We start from the raw sequence: 21,244 nt of genomic DNA on the forward strand, positions 1-21,244 counted from the left end.
TATTCTGTCTAGGTAATAAATAATGGGGAAAATATCAATGAATATATAGTTGGCCAGATTCTCCCTGGGGCGAAACACAAAAGGACCAGCATGAAAGTCTATCTGGATAACCCTGTGGATTCTCAGTGAACAGCTTTCCTTGAAATTCCAGGAGGGTGAGGACTGGTGGGAGAGGAAAGAGACGTGTCACCACCAACCCCTCCCTCCAGGCCCCTCAGGACTAATAATCCCCACTCGGATCAAATGTATGTGCCTGCAAAGACAGCTGAAAAGAAGTCTGCGACAGCAGGGACACAGGGGACAGGCCCGAGTTTCCCAGGCACACTGAAGGTATTCCTCCCTTGGAGGCAGCAGGAGCACAGATCCACTTGGCTTCACACGTCAGCCTACAGGCAGAAGTTGTGTGTCCACTGCAGTTTTACACACTGCCTCCTAGATATGCACCCAGTGACTTTGTTACTTAAGTTTTATGATGGGATATTTTCCGAAGAAAATCACTGTACCGGTTTTCTATTGCCATAGAACAAATGACCACAAATTTCATGACTTAAAATGACACGCATTTATTATCTCCCGGTTTCTGCTTGCAGGTCAGGGGTCTGGCCTCTGGCTCAGCAGGGCTCTCTACTCGATCGCAGTGCAATCACAGAGTCCATCAGGGCTGTGGCCCTTTCTAGAGCTTGGGACCCTCTTCTAAGCTCATGTGGTTGTTGGCCAAATTCAATTCCTTGTGGTTGTATGACCAAGAGTCGTCACGGTAAGAATCATGCCCTGATTTACCTTTTTAGTCAACTTCCAAGCAGAGGCATAGGTAATGAGAACACACACAGGGGACGGAGATCCAGGCGGAACTGCTACCACAGTTCAGGAACCAGTGTCCTTCAGTGCTGTTAGAGATTAAGATGATCTTGTCCTTTTTTTCTTTTTTTTAATAGCTTGGGCGTTCTCCTTGAGCAAAAAAAAAAAAAAAAAATCTAGGCAAAAGTCTCTATTGTGGAGAACCACACTACCATCATGCTAGATCTAGAAGTCTGTGGTCTTTCTCATGCTAATGTAGATGGAACCAAGCATCTGGATTACAACAGTATTTTTGATACAAAAGTTATGACACTTTTTATGAGACAGTCTCAGTTGTCTTTTATTCTATCTGGGTTAGCATAAGAAAAGCATCATTTGTAGTATGATATTAGCAAATTGCCTAATCTATTTAAGTAACCTGCTTTGAGTCAGGTGTTTTCTTTTTATTAACTTATTTCCCCCAAGATTTCAGCCTTCCTACATTCTGAGGACATGCAGCCAAACTCATAAGCAGCTTTCCTAATAGAGTGTGACACCTGCCAATGCCTGGGTCTGCTTGTCTTGGCCTCACAGAAGCCTGGCCAGGATGGCCCATATTGGCCCTGCAGGAGCCTCTGGGCTCACAAAGTACCATTGTCACTGCACTCTTCACAGCTCCAAAGGATGGGAAGGGCCGCCAGATTTACTGAGCAGAGCTGAAAAGAAAAATTCTTAAGACCACCTAAGTAACTCCCTAGTGAGACAGGGAGCAAGTCCAGAAAGGGCTCAGTGCTATATGTTTCTAATAATCATCTGCCATCTACCTTTCCATCTATGTGTTCCCCATCTTCCCTGTCAATCAGTTACTGAAGGGTCCACTCCCAGGTTTTGTGAATAGACATCTGAACCTTCTTTAAAACTGCAGTGTTGGGCCCCAGGCCCCTTAAAAGTTCATGCCTAAAAACAGCACCTTTCAGAAGTACAGCTTCTATCCGCTCTTCTCTTTCTGAATAAAGCAAGCTGGTCTAAGGCAGGTTTCCACCAAGCTTGGAATAAGCGTCTCATGATGGCGCTACCCTACTTTGCCATATTAGACATGTGAGCTTTCAAAAGCCAGGGAAGCAGGAAGACATCTCAGAACACTGTGAACTATGTTAAAGTACATGACTGGATTCAACTGTGCAAAAAGCTCAGCATCCCAAACCCTCCCACGGGCAAGGGGGCTCCTATATGGTTGGATATCTTTCCAGAGCCTCTTGGAACCAGAGGCAGTGTCTTACATCTTGCAAAAGGAAAATAGACCTGGAAAACACAGTATCGGGTCACTTTTGCTCCTAAGAAAGATGAAATGTTAATAGGAAGCAATGGGTCATCTAGAAATTCAGATGACAAAGTATGGACGAGGCTCCACCTTCAGCTGATGGGGAACTAGAATGGAGTGAGGCAGACATATACGTGCATACATGAGCCCCACATTACATAGAAACACCAACATGGGAGAACCCTACTCGGCCTATTGGCCATCCAGACTGGCTGCCTTCGCCGAATTGGAGAGGACTTGCAGCCACTTCAGAAGAGGGTACACAGCCAAAGCAAACCAAACACAATCTGCTTCTTTGTGAATTGCAAGCAATTCCCAACTGCCTGAGCTAATGGTACGGAGCAGTAGAGCAGATAACCCAATACGGTGGATAATCTCAAAATCATTTTCCATTTGGCTTGTGGAATGAATTAAATGATTTGTTTCAGCTTCAGCAGATTTACCTTCCTAATTATGTTTTTTGTTAGGCTAGAAACATTCAACATCACAAGATGTTGCCAGGGATTTTAAAAGTATGGCAGAAAATTGCCATGTGAAAGATCGGCCCAGGGCTCACCTGGGGTCGTCGATATCTACTGAGTGCCTACTGTGTGCAAGTTACTGAATGAAACAGAAAGTGATGAGAGACCTGGATTCTGCAGTCGGGACTGTAATGGAGTAAACAAGACAGATCTAGAGGTATAAACATACACCTTAAAGGCAGTTGGTTACATAAATGCATGTAAAGCGAGGATATTTCTATACTGGACAATCTCTCTAGACGTTCTATAAATATTTTTCAAATAAATGAATGAATGGATAAACAATGCATATCTGGAAAGAAGTAAAAAAAAAAAAAAAAAAAAAAAAAAACTTCCGACAGTAAACATTCCTGGGCTTCCAAGAAAAAGCAGCTCATTGTTCACTGGTGGCCAGAAAAGGTGTTCCCCTAAATTAGAAGCTCTTACAAGGCAGGTTACATCCTCCTCAAGGCTCTGTACAGGTGAAGAACGCGGTAAAATGTGGTAGATTATCTCCGCATGTTACCTGACCCTCTTCCCCTGGATTAATCATCACCTTCTGGATCTCCACCCAATACCTCCTCCTCAGGGAAATCTTTCCGACCCCGGACCATGTCAGTCCCCAGGGATTTGCCTCCTTAATACCGCTCACCTTGTGAGCACTTCATCCAACCCATGTAAATACTTATCTTTGCAATAGTTGTTGAGAGGCTGCTTCTTCTGATTGAACGTAAGCTCTGTGGAGGCAGGGACAATGATCTCTCCCATTTTTGTTACTGTGTTTGCAGCACTTAACGTAGTGACTTCCATACGGTGAAGCTAGGTAAGTCTTTGTGGAGTACTGAACTCAAGTGCTGACGTCAGGGAGAAAACCTCCAACTGAGCCCTCAGGAACGGGCAGGAAATACTTAGAAGGAAGAAAAGGGAAGCTTCCTGGAAAGGGAGTCTGCCTGTACAGCCACATGAAGATGAAAATAAATGGGAGGATATGGTGGGATCATTAGTAGGCTTCTTCATAAAGTTGTAATAAGGATTGGAAATTATTAAGAAAACAACCACAACAAAAACAGCTACCATCTATCGAGTGTTTCCCATAAGCTAGCTTAATGGATTATCTCATTGTCTCTCATAGCAACCCTGTGAAATAGCTATTATCCTTATTTTACAAGGAGACCAAAGCTTACAGAATTTAAGGTCACTTCATAAATATATGGCAGAACCACTATTTGAACCCAGCCCTATTCATCTAAATGACTCCAATGCCCATGATCTTCACCAGTAAGCAAATGAGGTACTGCATTCAAAAACGTTTAATAAATTGTAAAGCACTTGGCAGCTACAATGTGTGTGGATATAGTCAAATACCCAGGTAACGGACTGACTGGCTGGCTGGCTAGCTAAGAAATTCAAATTTCTCAATAACTAAATATATCTCTATTTTACTGGGTTATGTAAGCTTTGCCTTGCAGGGCTGGTGAAAATCCAAATGCTCTACTCTCTGAAGAACAAAAAATGTGAGTCTCCTTGATGCCTACATATAAACAGGTAACAATGGAAACACCCATTGCTTCCAACTAAATGGTTTAACACTTTTTTTTTTCTTTTCCTTTCTACTAAGGCTTAAGGAGACTGAATAAATATTAATACCAATGTGGCCTCTCTCCGTAAATTCAAGGCTAACTGGTCCAACTAAGAGTGACTCTCAGAACAGATTCGAGAGTGCACAAAGTGCACAAAGTGCACAAGTGCACAAAGCCCGGTATGGCCAGAATCGTCCAGACATTCTGGCGTAAGGACATCTAGATCTCTGGACCACAAGCTCCAAGAAGAGAGGCTCCAAGTCTGTTGTTTACCTTTATCTCTCAGGCACCAGCACAGCAGAAAGCGCCCAATACACACACAGTTAAGGAATGAAAGAGTGAATGTTTAAGATTCTGTTAATTTTAATGTAAAAGGTTCAAGGGACATTGAAAGTCCTGGGCCATATATTTATCCTCACTATAATCGTCTGAGGCAGAACTAAGAAAAACAGGACCCTTTAGGAGGCGGTGTCAAATACATCTGGCTAAATCTGGATTATTAAAAAATATATTTTAGTCACTGAAGAAGCATCTATTTTGCAACACAATGGCAAACAAACGTAACAAAACAAATGAGCTGACTAGAATTTTCTTTTCCTTTGTAACTGGTTATCTTAGCATCCTTTGACATGTCCTGATTGGCAGCTCCTAGACGATCATCGACTCTCAATTAGCATTTACTAGTATTATTATTAATAACAACCAGCATGTTTAAATTTCCTCTCAGGAGATGTCAATGGATTTTCATTTTTCAATAATGAGGATTTGCGAAATGATTTATTTTACTACATCTGCAAAACATGCCGCTGAAAATAATAAAACTTGTATTTGCCCTAACGACAGCCATTACCTCTCACACAGGTATGCCAGGGTAGGACACAGAGCTTTTTTTGCGTTTAGCAGATCCTGGAGGTTTGCTGGGAGCTGGGCACAAACCACAGAAAAGCAGATAAGTCACCACCTCAGGAAGCATTCCTCAGATATTCTGGTTTTGGAGACAAGTGGAATTATTCCCCACTAATTTATACACCAATGAAACTGGCCGGTTGGCAAGTCCACAATTAATGTGAATGCCAAGTGGGAAGGCAGCTTTGTTTCATCTCAGAGAACACTTCGCTGAACAGCAGCCTCCCCAGCTGAAAATGCATGCAATGTCTCTCTCTTTTAACTTGCAGCAGACGCTGGCATTTCTTCATCTCTATTCACTCTATCATTATGATGCATTATACAATGTAATGATGTAATACACCGGAAAGCCGAAATGTGCACGCCTTGCCAAAAATAATAATAAGAAAAGTATACAATTATTTTCTGCTATGAAAGCCACTATCACTATCATTTCATCCTTCCCCAGCCAAAATGAAAGCTTCCCTAATGGCTCAGAGTCTCTTTATGTTTGTGAATTGAACATGAATGTGAAAAGTAGGACGTCACCTCGTCTGTACTGAGTTAGAACTTTTAAAGGATGTAAACAAATTTATCACTTGAGCATGGCGGGCTGGCTCCCGAATCTGCTCCGGCCATATTTTCGACGGTGTGATTTCTGGTGTGATTCTAAATGTTACCCAGTCTTTATTTGTTAATAACAAATTTTCCTAAAAAGGGTCTGCCTTTTCATGTTTCATTAACATTAACCTACAATCACAAGCCACTGTTCTGGGCAGGAAGCACATTTCAGGGAAAAGTCACCGTCTGCTAGTAGCTGCATTCGTGGCTGATTAAATCAAAAAGAATCAAAGTAATAAAACCTCAGAAATAAAGCCAACTAATTGTTACATTTCCCTTCCCCCTAGCTGAGCCCTATTTTGAGTTACAGAAGCAGAAAATTGTTTTAAGAATCAGATATTTTGAATGAATTATAAGAAAATATTCCTCCAAGATTGCAGTATCGAGCAGACTTTCTTCATCCAATTCCTTGTGGTTCTGTCCCTCCTTTCCCTTTCTCCCTCTATTACTGCTCCCTTCCCCTGCTCCCATGGATTTTCTGGGTATACAGCATATCTAATGTTCTTCTTCATTACTACCAGGGACCAATCCTTTATAAATGGGACCAAACCAAAAGAAGGAAGCCATATCCCCGACCGTCCAGCTTGCTGGCAGAAGCTCTGTCGATTTGGACTGCAGCAACATTTCAAAATGATATTTTCAGCGCTGTTATTATAATTGTAATTAGGAAGTGGTTGATTAGATGGAGACCAGAGACGAATTTTAAGGGAACACGGGGACCAGAGCAGGGCCATGCTGCCGTCCAATGCATTCTGTCTCCAGCTTTGAGAAAACTGCCTTGACAGAGCTCACTCACAAAACCCGGCCACAGATCATAAAGCTCCTAAGTGGGCTGGCCACCAGCTTTATGCTGAAAATTTGTGGGATGCCATTTTTTGCCTAGCAAAATTAGTAGGAATGCTTAACGTAATTAATTTTTATACTAAACACGTGTTGTTATTTTTTTTTAATGTACAATTACCAAACCATCGAAACCACAGTAGAGCACAATCAGATGTGCCTGAAAACACATAATTGACATAAAGGACGTGCAGGAAAATAACGTGAAAACATAAAATAAATGGTTATTGCTATTTAGAGTCTGCATTTAAAGAGTGGAATTCATCATAATTATGCATTATTAGCTAATAATTGGGTGGAAGCATTCAGGGCATATCGTGTTTATTGTTACTGGTATGCCATTGTGACTGTTACTATTATTTTCTGTGGAAATTTTTACCAACCTGAGATTGTTTCGAAGAATTCCCAGTGATTACTCAATACATACGGCCTGTAGACTGTTTTGCATTATTCACTCACCACCGAAACACAGTCACCTCTGGGGAAGACCCCAGAAAACACCAAACATCTCATAAAAACACACCAGCAGGTGTAGGGCATATTTCTTTATCCAGAAGAAAGCCAAAGAGGGACAGAAAATAAAGAGGTGTGGATTCCTCACGCAGGGTAAAAGCAGCCTAAAGTGAAAAACAGAACTATGTTGTTTTGCTGCTTCAAGCATTATTCAACATATCATTTCTTCTTTCATTCCCTCTATCTCTTCCTCTTTTTCCCCTCCCCTCGTACATATACACATAAATGTATAATTTCTGTGTGTGTGTGTGTGTGTGTGTATATATATATAATGTTCATATTACATATACGTATGTGTGTATATATCCACACACACACATAAACACACACGCACACATATATCCATCCCCAGAAATACAAAAAGGATACAACAAGGTAACCAGGTTTTTAATGACTGTTGATAGTTATGTATGATACAAATTGTATCTGTGTCATTGAGGGTCAAAGGGTATAAAGGTTCATGCAATTCAGCACGTTCAATCTTCAGGCTTCAACACTCCAGGTTGGCAGCCCCAAGCTACCCACTCCAGGTATGGTACTTGGGAAATGTATCAAGTGAACTATGATCAAATTCCTGTACTATGAAACCACGAAGACTAAATGACACTGCATAAAACAGAAGTGGTGTCCTCAAAGTGTCAAAACAACCCGTCGGAAGGTGAAAAATTTGCTGACATAGCCAGTTTTCTTGGTCTACATGAGATGAAATAACTTTTATGATGGATATTTTGTTTCCTTTCGCCACACTTAGGTGTCACATAAATTGTCAAAAGAACAAGACCTAGAAAAGAAAATGACCAAAACAGTAAAGACAAAAAGAGAATGCAAAAATGAAAAATCAACTTAGCTCATTTATAAAACTTAAATTTGTGTCATATATTTAAATTTAAACCAGTTGAGTTGATAAATCCAATCTATTTATTGCATTTGCTTACTTGACAATCATTTCTTGGTGCCTACCGTGTGTCAGACACTATTCTGGGCCCTGTGGATACAGTGGACAAAACACACAGAAATCCTCGCTCTCACGGGGTTTATGTTACTTGTGAAGAGCGTGGCTGGGGGTTGAGGAAGGGAGACCAACAATAGACACGTAATTAAACTATATAGTAGTTTAGATGGTAGTAGGTACCGTGGAGACAAAGCATAAAAAAGAGGTCAGTAAAGACCTTCCTGAGAGGATAACATGTAAGCCACAACCATAGGCCTATCTGGATAGAAATGTAGCCAAACTATCTAGCTGAATGAACTTTTCATCTTTAGGGACAGAGGTGATCAAACTGATCCAGCAACCCCTTGCAAGCATAGCCTCAGGAAACCACTCACAGGACACTGAGGAAGATTTGCACGGACTTTGGTTCCTGTGCCACAGCACAACTGAAGTTAACAGAACACTTACAAAGAGAAAACACTTTTTTCTCAGAATAATTCAAGTTGTCTGTCTCCTCATTTGTTTTAAATACAGATCAGTTTGTCTACATTCAGCAAAGCAAAACAACATGGAGCAAAATGAAGAAAGGACAACTGTGGTGGGCCCTCTGCACGGGGTAGGAGAGAGGGAAGAGCACGATCCGGTCTTCCTGAGCAGCCAAGTAACCAATTAGTCTGCATTCACCTTTTAAGTCATTTGCTTTCCAAGCATTTAGACCCAAGAAAAAAGAAGGGCAGTATGCGTATCTCTACAGCCCATATTTCCTGAGTCATAATTTAGAACTCAGGACCTAATGAAGAATTCCTTTTGTGATATGTAAGCACATTTATATAAAAAGTTTTTCCAATTTATACAATTTAAACCATGTTTGGTTGTTAGTTTTAAAAATTACTTTCTTGGGGGCACCTGGGTAGCTCAGTGGGTTAAAGCCTCTGCCTTCGGCTCAGGTCATGATCTCAGGGTCCTGGGATCGAGCCCCAAATCGGGCTCTCTGCTCAGCAGGGAGCCTGCTTCCTCCTCTCTCTCTCTCAGGCTGCCTCTCTGCCTACTTGTGATCTCTGTCTCTCAAATAAATAAATAAAATCTTAAAAAAAAAATTACTCTCTTGAGGGGCGCCTGGGTAGCCCAGTCAGTTAAGCATCTGACTCTTGATTTCGGCTCAGGTTTTGATCTCAGGGTCATAAGATCCAGTCCCCCTCTGGCTCCACACTCAGCTCGGAATCTGCTTGAGATCCTCTCTCTCCCTCTCCCTCTGCCCCCACCCATCACTCTCCCTCTCTAAAATAAATAAAATCTATTAAAAAATTCATTTTCTTGAAAAGAATATCCAGAACCCACAGTTCTTACAAATATACCTCAACACCAATGTAATCTGTATTACCCTAGTAGAAAGTGCACTTCTTTCCTGGAGAACACACAGCTCCTAGACTCTTACTACTGTATTTGTTTATTTAAATAAGGAGTTTTAGCATAACCTAGCTTCAGGCATATCCCTCTGCCCTCCTCCCCAAGCCCACACACCCAGCTGATGGAGTTGGAAGTGGAGAGGATCACTTTCTCTCAGAGGCTACCCAAGGCAGCAGGGATAAAGCCAGCATTTACTGATGGGATATTGGGAGGAGGCAAATCCAGGTATCATTCTGGAGGGAGGAGCCAGCAGGAATGCTGGAAAAGCCATAGACCCTAATCCCAGGCTCCCGCCACCCCTACTGCCAGAGCCCATTTCTCCCTGAGTACCAAAGCCAATGAGGGAACTGAGGGAAAATTTCTTTCTCCAGTTACACGGGACATGTTGCTGTGCGGACACTGTTCTCGGGAGCAGGGGTCCTCCATTACCACCTCTGCTTCTGCTGTCACTGATGCTTACTGAGATTTTTTCAGAGCCAGAGCCAAACCCAGATTAAAACTATGACATTTAGGTAGAAGAGTACATGTCACACAATCTCCTCTATTCCACCTCTCTCCTTCCTTGCACTGCCCTAGTTGGGCATCCAGAGCTCCCTCTTTCTCCCCAACCCTTGTTTACTCCCTTCACCAAGACATTGCTATCAACTACTTATAACTTGGTGTGAATGCAAGTTTACTAGTAACTTCCATGGAAATTTGCAACTGAAGTCTCTTCTGTCATTGAAAAAAAGAAAAACACCTTCTCCCGTGACAAGAGTTCTAGGGTTCTATATGGGTGCTATCCTGGAGGCTAGAAATTTTTGAAATACATTTCAACTCTTCCCCTTGGGCACCCACCTCCAGATGAGCTTGAGTTCTAATTAGCCTTTGGCAACTGGTTAGAAATTTTCTCAAAATACATGAAAAGCGAAGATGGAAATGATTTTTGCAAAACCACCTGTCCATTAACTAGGAATATCATCCTCTTTAAACGGTTTAATAGACAAGCAGAATCAATTTGGCCATGAAAGAATACCCTTTTATCGGACTGGAAAAATAAATTTGCTCACTTTTCTCAGACATGGGGTTGCCTTCTCCCCTCCCTACCCCATGCCCTTTGCCTCCTTGATGAACTCAGACCCATGAAACTGAATGTCATATGTTGCTAGGATTTTCTCCTCCAGACTTCCTTTGCCTTGGATGAGTATCCAACGGGTAGGGTAGGTGAGTGCAGACCATCCTCAGCCTTCTCTGGAGAATCTGTTCCCTGCTGATGCTGAAATGGGGCTTTATTCACTCAAGCACCTCATGACTTTGAAACCTGATTTGATAAAAAATGTTAATTATGCTTCTCTTTAACATGATTTATAGGACATTAGTGACAGCAGGGGAGTGTTTACTCCATGCAGGTAAGAGACGGGTCTAGGGGCTGCCTCTGATTTCCATGTAATTAGGAAAATTTGGCCCACCCAGGGGCCTAATAAGATCGCCACTCTCTTTCCCTCCCCAAAATGCAGAACAAGCTTCTAACCAGCATGTTGCATTTCCAGTTGCCAATAACATTTTTTTTAAACTATAAAATTTAAGGTAACCAAAAAAAAAAAAAATCACATTTGTATGTATGTGTCATCTGTGAGTGGCTCTGCGCCAACAAATGGGTTGGTTGTTAACAACTACAGGTCTCTCTGCTAAATGAAAATTGAGTTAGTATTTCATTCCTGGAGGGAGAACTATATTCGCTTTGTGCATAAGTGGTTTTTTGTTTTTATTTTTGTTTTTGTTTTTCATATATAAGCTAACCCACCTTCTCAGAGCCTTGTTTTGTGTATTTCCGTGACTGCATGTGTGTGTACATGTACACTTTATCAATACACCTGGGGACGAAGAACATTTAACGCCTACAAAATGGGTCTGTGGAAGGCTCCCTCTTTCACTGCTGAAATGACTGAAAATCTAGAATGGAAAGAAGACTTACGGTCCTAAGCCGCATAAGGAACACAGAAATAGTAAGAGTTTATACCTTCTTACACCTCCCCTGTGACAATCCCAGGTATAGGCATGGAACAGTTACACACCTGCTTGGTCGTTCATCCATAAGCCCACAGGTAACCATGTTTCCATACATCCCTTCCATCTGTGCAAGCCTCTTTCAAAAACGTAGCCCCTCAAGTAAGAGCTCCCGCCCACCTATACTTCTTGTGCCTGTAACATAAGCGTGACGTGGCTTCTAGGAAACTTATAATGTTATACATCTTTATGCTGTTACAGCATGAAGCACCTACACAGTATAAACCAGAGTGCAACAAGGCCCCTATAAAGGGGCAAATCTGCAGCAAAAGTCTGAACCCATTTTAAGGATGTACAGCAAAAGGGCTTACCAGCTATCCTGGAGAGAAGGGACAGTGATTACAAAAGAGAAAGGGAAGTCTCTTCTTCTCTCTCTCTCTCTTTTTTTTTTTTTTAAATCAGAGCGTCTTTGTGTGAGGGTACACTGAGCTTTGACATGAGCAATGTTTGGGTTTGTGTTGCCAGCAAGAGAAAATTCAGTTTGTGCCACAATATATATGTGTACGGGAAGAGTATTTTTTAAAATACAATAAAATGTTATCTCTGATTAGAAAGGAAAGATGAATTCTCCTGCTAAACCAGGTAACCCTAAAAGCGTGTTAACATGAAATACTAAATAAAATGCTACTCATCTATAATAAATCTTATTACACATTTTGGCAATTTTACTACTAACACAGTGAAGGTTTCAAGCAATGTTTGAAAATAGAAATCTTAAATTGAATCATTGTTGCATGAATATATGCAAAATATTCATTTCTAGCACTGTGAGGGTTGAGTGCTTTTAAATTGGAGAAATCACTCATGACTTCACCTTTTCATGCAAGATAAAGTTGTATGTGGTAACATCATTACAATGTCATGAAAGGAGTGGAAATCATACAACAGTTCTGCCTAAAGCTAATATACAAAAAAAGAGCTTCAATATTTTTCAATATTGTTCAATATTTAAAGGTGCAGTGCAAGGCTTTAAATATATTTAAAAAAAATCATTAGACTTTAGATGTCAGTGAGGCCTTTACTGAGCTCAGAGACTAATAAAATCATTGATGAGATCTCTTTAATATTTAACGGAATTCATGTCTCAGGTAGTCGCCTATTTTCCACTCCTATCTCTGCAGATGGGGCTAAATATAGATTTTAAAAAAGATTTATGAGAAGGTGATTATAGATTTTCTTAACTATAGCGCTCAAATAAAACTATTTACTCAATGATGCTGTCATAACAAGAGAAAAAGCATTATGACATTTAAATAGGATTTTCTATCAATTCTTTAACAGAAGATGGCTTCAAAAGTAGCTAACGCATTTATACACACTAACAATCAGGGAGTTCAATCAGTGAAAACAAATGAGCAGATTTTCAAATGAGTTGCCGAACCATGAATCATCAGTAGAGGGTTAGGACTGTGAGAAACTGAAAGATTTTTTTTTTTTTAAATATTGAGGACAACAGTAATTGTTGTTGCTCATGGATCTCTTTGCTTTTTCTCTATCCAGTGATAGAGAAAATTGGGAGCCAAAGTTCAGACTCAAAATCCTAAGATATGTGTGTGTGTGTGTGTGTGTGTAAGATATAAGAACAGCTCTCATTTAATTATATTTTTTTAGTTACTCTGTGGGGGGGAATATCATTCATTCTAAGGTAAAGTAAGGCATTCACAGGCTCAACTTTAAACCCCTGTTTTTATGTGAAATTGATAGCTCCCTTTCTGTTATCAAGTCACTAGTCCAGCACTTTAAAGTCATGGTCTGCAAAATAAAATTGTCTCCCTTTTGAATGTCAACCCCTAAAACCAAATATTCCCATTTATTAAAATAAAAATGTAAATTTATAAATTATCATCCTACTTTTATGTAAAAGCATTCTGGAAAGTACCACATCCCATTGTCACATGGCAAAGAGCCCTCCCCGCCATTGGCTGTTGCTAGGCTACCAGGAAATGGAATGGACCATTGCCAATGATGAATTAACTGATGAGCCAGGATGACAGTAATCTTTGTCACTGGATGCAGTAGCTGTCTGAGCCCTGTCATTTTCTGCATTTCATGTTAAACAGATATACCTAGATTGTAAAACAATACAAAGAAGAATCTGAAAAGAAAGAAGTAAACTTTGACAATCAGAGGGCGGTAGCTTTTTATATATACATGTGAGGCTTATTACCTTCGCTAAAGAATGCGATCCAACATTCATTAGCTTTTCTTTTTTAAATCAAAACCTGTGAGCAAATGAAACTTTGTTATACATCAATAAAGCAAATTCAAAGAGATACCTACCGGGAAGCATTCTGAAAAATTCACAAAATAATCAGGATGTTTGGTCCATGATGTTAACCATCGGGATTTATGTGTATGCAAGAGAATCCTTATTTGGGGAATTGTACAGACAAAGATAACCGACCAAATCTGGGTGTTCAGGCTTTGTAGACTTTATCAGCATAAATAACTAGCAACTAAGATACCCAGTGAATAACATCATGTTCACACAGGACATAAGATTTTTCCATTTGAACAAACTAATTCAAACAAATTGACTCTTTCTCATGAATTTATCTAAAACATATGGAAGGGATTGGTAGTTTTGTTCTACTTGTAGATTCAACCTTAAACCAGTCATGAAATCTCACAAGCAGAGGACAGGGACTCAGAAGTTCTGAGCGGTGGACTTCAAGGGAAGTCAGAAGTCAAGTGAATGTATGCTCAGAGGTGTGAGTGCATACCATAGCAGAAATCCACTGAGATAAGCAGGAAAAATGAATTTGTGGACCCAGTACAAGCATGGGGGTGTCCAGAAAGTAAGCACAGTGAGACACCATCAGCCAGGAAATTATACTACAACAAGCATGGCCTGACTCCAAAGCAGTAAGACCAATTTCCATAAAGTCAAACAAGAAAGGCTGCCTTATCATATTTGTAAGAGAGGAGAGGAAAAAAAAAATGGGCACGATCTAGCAGCGGCACCTTTAGACGCTGGAAATATTTAATGCTAAAGGTCATAAAAAAGAAACAGTATGGAGAGAGAGACAACATCAGGTGGAAGCAATTATAAGTTAAAAATGATGTCTTGCCCAACCATTTCTGTACCTAGGTTTTCCCCAAACTGTCCTGGGGCCAAAGCTCAACAATCTGATTGACACTTGTACTGGTACCATATCCCCTGTAGAAATTTCAGAAATGGCCCACTCCTTAGATATCCTCCTTCTACATGACTATGCAGTGACTAACTCATTATGAAATGGTTAATTCTCTTAGATAAATAAAGCAGATGTGAGCAAGTGAGTATGGGTATGTGTGCATGTGCATGTGCGTGTGTGGGGGGGGTTTCAGTAGGACAAAGGATCTGCCAATGAGACAGAAACTCTGGGGTCTTGTTAGTCCCTGCATTAGTGAGAAGATAAATGGCAGGGGGTTCTTTGGACCTAATACTTCATAGCACTCAAGCCCCTGTTCTGCTCTTTTTTAACATGTGGATTTTCGAAATGATAGATCATAACTATAGACCCAATACGTGTGGATGCAGATTGTATGTACTTAATATATCAGAAGAGGTGTATACAACCTAATCCAATCACTCTGAAAAATGTGGAAAATGGAAATGCATAAAGAAAGCTGCTGACATAAAGGAGAATAAAGAAGAAATATTGATGAGGCTCTGTATGGATTAGGCACAATATATTCATATAGCATTTGAATATATATATGTATGTATATATTCAGATCTATGTATGTTTATATATAGTTAATATCTATGTATGCATACGTACAGACCAGATAATCAATGCATTAAAACAAAACATATCGGATCAGAAAATTTGTTTTCTTTGAAATTAGAATAGCTGTCTATCTTCCTCTGTGGGTTTTTACCATCTCTGTTGCAAAGATCTAGAGAATTATGGATGATTTTTTAATGAGACCATAACTAATACTTCAAAACTATTAGTAAATATTGGAGATGTAGCCTAATTAGTAGATAAAAGTGTTGACTCTGGAGCCAGATGTGGGTATACAAGCACAAACTTCAGCTCTGCCACTACTACCTCTCAGTCTCAAGCAAGTTACTTAACCTCTCCTTGCACCTAGCTCTTCATTATAATAATATGGTGGGAGGGAGCCGGTAAGACTAGTACTTACTTCTAGATGCCTTAATATTTATTTTTTAATGATTTAGAACAGTGTCTGGCACATAATAAACATTATAGAAGTGTTTATTAAATCAGTAAGTACAAACATACATACAGTATTTAACCAGGAAATGTTATCAAGGGAGATTTTGAAATTGTCTTTTCCATAAAAAGCAAAACATTTCATCTTGAAACCTAGTGTGGACGTGGACTAATGTCTTACTCTCTGCCCAGGTAATTTAGTCCTATGGACCCAGAGAAGAATGGGTACACCCCCTAAGCTCAGCCTTCCTGACACCAGGGTGCTCTTCAACCACCTGCCTCCTTGGACAAGTGGCTAATCACCTTGTCTACCCTAGGCTGTCGCCTGCACTTTCCTCACACTACATCGTGACTTAGCATAAAGATTTTGCAGAGGAACTTGCCCCAAATGCCAGTGGGGAACACTGAATGGAATATGGTATAGAGGACAGAAAAAGAGAGAGAGAAAGCCCAGGACAAAAACGAAAAAAACCTATCCAGCTAGCCCCCGGCCATAAAAGAGCTGATGTAGAGACAATGAGAGACAATGGCTATTGTGAACAGAAAGACAAAGGCTGGGCCTCCTGGCCAGACTGTCCTACTGGATGTCCAGCGCCAGCATTCATTCCTTCGATAGTATTTTTTTTTAAGATTTTGTTTATTTATTTGACAGAGAGAGAGAGATCACAAGTAAACAGAGAGGCAGGCAGAGAGAGAGGGGGAAGCAGGCTCCCCACCAAGCAGAGAGCCCGATGCGGGGCTCGATCCCAGGACCCTGAGATCATGACCTGAGCAGAAGGCAGAGGCTTAACCCACTGAGCCACCCAGGTGCCCCTCCTTCGATAGTATTTACTGAGCACCTAAGAAGACCCCTAAAATGGGATCTAAATATTCAAAATTCCCTGTCCCTATGGAGCTTACATTCCACAGAGGAAGAAGCTAAATAATAAATAACCTAAATCAGTAAAATGTCTGGGGTGATCCAAGACAACAAGGACTAAGGGAGAAAGGCAGGCGAGAGGGTTGGGAAGTGGATGGGCGCAGCAGGGGGTTCACACAGGGCACTTACCTCCTGTAATTCCATACTCAACCACCTGGAGGGAAGGCCTTATACTTAGACCACTCATCTGATGACTGTCTGATTATGCTACTAGGTTTTACTCAACTGCTCCCATTAAAACTTCTCCCCAGGGCAGAGTCCTACTCTGGCTTCTCCACTGCCAGGTCCAGTAGTCTTATTTGGAGAAGCAAAGATGGACCCAGAGTCTTCTAATTCCCAATTCCTGCCTGAGAGGCCAGCCTCTGTCTCTCATCCTCTCCAGTAAAGGGAACTCATTGAACACCGCTGCATGGGAAACCCATGCGAAGTTTATCGTCCCACATTCGGAAGGGCCTTTCCCCTCAGTCCTTCCTGGTGCCTATTTTCTGATGACCTGCTTTTTGTCATCTATGGGGCACCTTTCGCAAAGAAAGAAGCTGCTAAAAACAGATGAGCATTTCCAAACAGGGAAGCCGCGTGCCCTTTCTCTCCCACTCTCCTTCTTTAAAGAATCACCAACAACAAGCTTCTTAACACCTCTCCCACATTATCCTCCTTGCTTTTTTTTTTTTTAACCTTACTTTTTTACAGCAATTTTAAGTTCAGAGCAAAATTCTTCAGAAGATCCAGAGATGTCTCATATACCCTGCCTTCACACACGCATGGCATTCCCCATTATCGACGTCCATCAGCAGAGTGGTACACTGGTCCCAACTGATGTGCCTACAGTGGGGCAGTGTCATCCCCAGCGCCCACCGTTTACATCAGGGTTCCCTGTCAGTGCTGCACATGCTGTGGGTTTGGAGAAATGTGTGATGGCACATAGCCATCATCGCAGCATCGTACAGAATATTTTCGCTAAAATACTAAAATCCTAAAAACCCTCTGTGCTCCTCCTATTCATCCTTCCCTCCCCAGCTCCGAGCTTTCTCTTCTCTTCTTGATCTTGTCCCCTTGCCTTGTCCCCTTGCCTTTGTCTCCTTATTTTCAAAACCACACATAATAAATAGTTTTCAAAGCGTTATTAGGTGTGGTATCTGAGGAAGAGAACCGAGGTATGCCTGGAAGGGAATTCACGAGGGAAAGGCACTTCGGTCATGCCCTTTAAATGCTCACATTACAACTCGCTGGGCATTCCAAACACAAAGTCCAAACTCACGATGGGTTCAAAACCTAATATATGAAAGGAATATATTTCATGCTCTGTGACTGCTAGGCAAGTTACTTAACTGCTCTGAACCTCAGTTTACTTATCTTTAAAACTGGGATAATGAAAATATCTACCTTGAAAGTTGTTATGGTTATCTGTGAGCTGGGCATTGAACAGCTGAGAGGAAGGGACTACCCTCCCAGTACTGTTTTATGAAAAGTTAGCAAACACGTCAATACACTTTGGTAGCATATTGATAGGCACTATGTCAACCCAGAGAGGGAGACAAAAATCACCACGGATGACAAATGTTAACAACCATCTTCATCTGTAGCACAACTGGCTTGAGAGAGCAAAGTTAAGCGTACCCTGGTCTCTGGAGACAAAATCTCTGGATTGGCACTTACAGAGTATTACAAAGGCCTTTACTTAAAATAAAGATGCTCTCGCCTATCATAAAGGATCTCCTTCCAGTTTACTAATCATCCATCAAAACAACAACAAAAACAGATGGGTATTCTGACATGTGTGTGTATAATTAATGAATAAGCATGGATGAATATCCATAAGTGAATATGGTATGGATTTAATTGTCAACATTCATTGAACAAACATTTAGGGTATAGAAGATTTGATTTTGAGCTCTGCCACATTATTAGCCATATGACGTAGCGTGAGTCTTAGATTTCAGATCAGTAAAAGGGAGATAAATAGTACCAATTTTGTTGGGTTGGTATGACATAATGTTTGCAAAACAGAGTACATAGTAGGCATTCAAAAATATGCCATAAAATCTCACTCCATACCAAGTGCTTTCAAAGATTAACTGTTAATAAACTCCTAACCACAATCACTTCAATATAACACTCAGTACTAGATAGAACTATCTTCGAAGAATTCCCTCCTATGCTATAGAATGTTTTATTCTGATATATTCATTGACATCTACAGTATAGTATCTAAATAAACCTAGAGTATCTTAAATAAATAGGAGCAGAACATGAAGAAAGAGCCTAGGCCTAGCAGCTTCCATGTTCTTGCGTTACATGGCTGGCTGGAAACAGTAACCTGGCCCATTGCAAAGGCCACGCGGTTTTGACTATCCTAAGTGTGCTAATTAAATTAACTTACTTATGCTAAGAAATGATAGCCAAACTGATACTTCATAAACTCTTCCACTCACTTTGCTACTTTAGGACACGCTAAAATAATGTTCTCCCACTTCCTCACAGTCCTCGGTTTTAACCAAAAACCACCTCTGCTCACCCTACTAGAGACTACAGACAAGATTTCAACACTGCTTTCCCAAGGTTGTATCTTTTCCAACCTCAACCACTGGCTGTTTTCTACTTTTCCTCTCACAGAAACTACACCAAGTCCTACCTGAAGTGGTTGGTTGATCTTCCTAGAAAAACCTACCCCACTCTTCAAAAAAAAAAAAGAAAAGAAAAAAAAATCTAGGCAGCAATACTTGTCCTATACTGAACTGAGCATGTCTTGGTCAACATGTCACCATTAACTCTTCCTGCTGCTCAGACAAGATGAGCCCTCATTCTCCCTATCCCACCTCCCACCCCAACCTTCCCAAAGACTGTGTATGAGATCACTCCCCAAGGATCTTCCTTCATAGAAAAAGGCAACACGGAGCTTCCGGTAAGAAGCTTCTCTCTGACGGCAGACCAGAATGCTAGCGAGAGAAACCAATGAGGTGTACGTGCACATCTAGCAGTGGTTTAAAGGATAACAGCTTTGCGTTGGGCACAGGTCAGGGGAACTTTGGTTTGGAGAACAGGTGGGCTACCTGACAACCAGCAGGCAGCCTTGCTTTTGACTACCACCATTTTAAATCAGGATGTTTGGCAAATCATTAGTGTCTGCTAGTTATTAAACAGAGGAAAGTTCAAAAGCGCATGCATGTTTTTCTCCCAGCTTCCCAGGTGGTAGCTGTTTCAAGCGGCAACCTTTTCACTTTGTGAAGCAAGACTTGTAAACTTCCTGTGGCTAAAACCGTGTTTTCTAACAGGGTGCCCACAACTGAGCCACAGCCTTGCAAGAGTGGCAAAACCCATATGGAAACGTCTGCCTGAAGAGTTGCCATTCCCTCTCCTTGCAAGTTTACTGTTGAAATTACTGAAATGTACACAAATGACTGCGTTTGAAGGTGAAATTTGGTGGAAAAATAAAGATATAATAGGATTCTTTCTTAAATAATTTCCTAGTGCGATGTCTGTCTGAAAAAATGAAGTGAAATTATATGATGTCAAAAAATCATGTTTCAAAATGATTGACAACATGCGAATGTTTTGCATTGTGAAATGAGGTGGAAAATTTTAATTGCATGATGGGAGGACATAATATTTATTAGAACCTTGTAACTACAGAGGACTGCAATGAAGAGGACACAATTTTAAATTTGGCGTTAATATGTCAAGTCTAAATCTTAAATGAACACGCAGGAGTAAAATTCTTTATCAAAGCCTTTTCTTAGAGTGTATGATTAAGTTTTCAGATTCTAATAACTAAACGGGATCGACGCGTGGGGCACGTCTATATCCTGACAAAGAGGCTCGCTAGTCTGCATCCGTACGCAATTCTCAACAGTGTTAACACACAACACATGCCTTGGAGGGAGAGAGAGAAAGTTTGATCCTCCAGCAGGGCTCACATGAGAAGTGGTGTCTGCTGGAGACCTACAATTTGCAAAGAATGCAAAGAATGGGGGAAAGGGCTGAAAAATTAAACATACAGGTGAGAAAAAGATACAAAAAGGAATATATACAAAACTGGCAAAACAAAGATCTCAAGCCAGATAACCTTTAACTCAACCTTGAAAGCAAATGATTCAGCTGAGGAGGGCACATGGCACCCACATTAGCGGTTCTACTTGTCAACTTACAAGACCGGAGCAGGCATATATACTACGTAAGAGTGGCCCAGCTCCTTCTAACAGATGGCTCCACAACCCTCAAAAGCTTGACAGTAAAGGTGAAAAGGCTGTGCTTCCCCAGAGGGGAGCAACCGTACAAAGGCCAAGGCAGAGGCAGGTTTCCCCTCCCTTCCCTGACTGTCCCAGAAGTCGGTAGTTTTATTGATAAGATTACAGACTGTAGGATCACCTCTCATTCCATCCTGCCCCAAACTTCACCACTCAAGAGAACACTGCTTCTCAGTCTATAATAGCTCCAGCAATTAAAACCCAAAGAGGGGTTCTTTTCTCTTTTTTTAGGGATGGGGAGGGACATTGCTGGGGACATCTAAAATTGTCAGCATCAAGATCAGTATTAAGATTCTAGGAAAAGAGACATGGAAAGAAAAGTGGTTTTAACACCAAGCAGGAGAATGGTCGAAAAGCATCTCTCTCTTTCTCTCTCTCCCTTCCTCCCGCCCTCTCTCTTTCTCTCTCTCCCTCTCTGCGAGGTTGATGCTGGCGCTTCACATGAATATGGCAAGGACATAAATCACCGAGTTGGAAATCCTAGAGGGTCAGTG

The 21,244-nt window shown here is 41.0% G+C and overlaps 1 long non-coding RNA gene across 1 annotated transcript in view; it reads right to left on the bottom strand.

The window, feature by feature from the left end:
• Nucleotides 1-542: 542 nt before the first annotated feature.
• LOC308349666 overlaps nt 543-21,244 on the bottom strand; it is a 408,787-nt gene continuing 388,085 nt past the window's right edge. Inside the window, exon 7 of the long non-coding RNA XR_013967479.1 lies at nt 543-948. This is a non-coding gene — a long non-coding RNA (uncharacterized lncRNA). The remainder of the gene's footprint in view (nt 949-21,244) is intronic.

Source organism: Martes martes (genome assembly GCF_963455335.1).
Source record: "Martes martes genome assembly, chromosome: 9".
NCBI classification, from domain to species: domain Eukaryota; kingdom Metazoa; phylum Chordata; class Mammalia; order Carnivora; family Mustelidae; genus Martes; species Martes martes.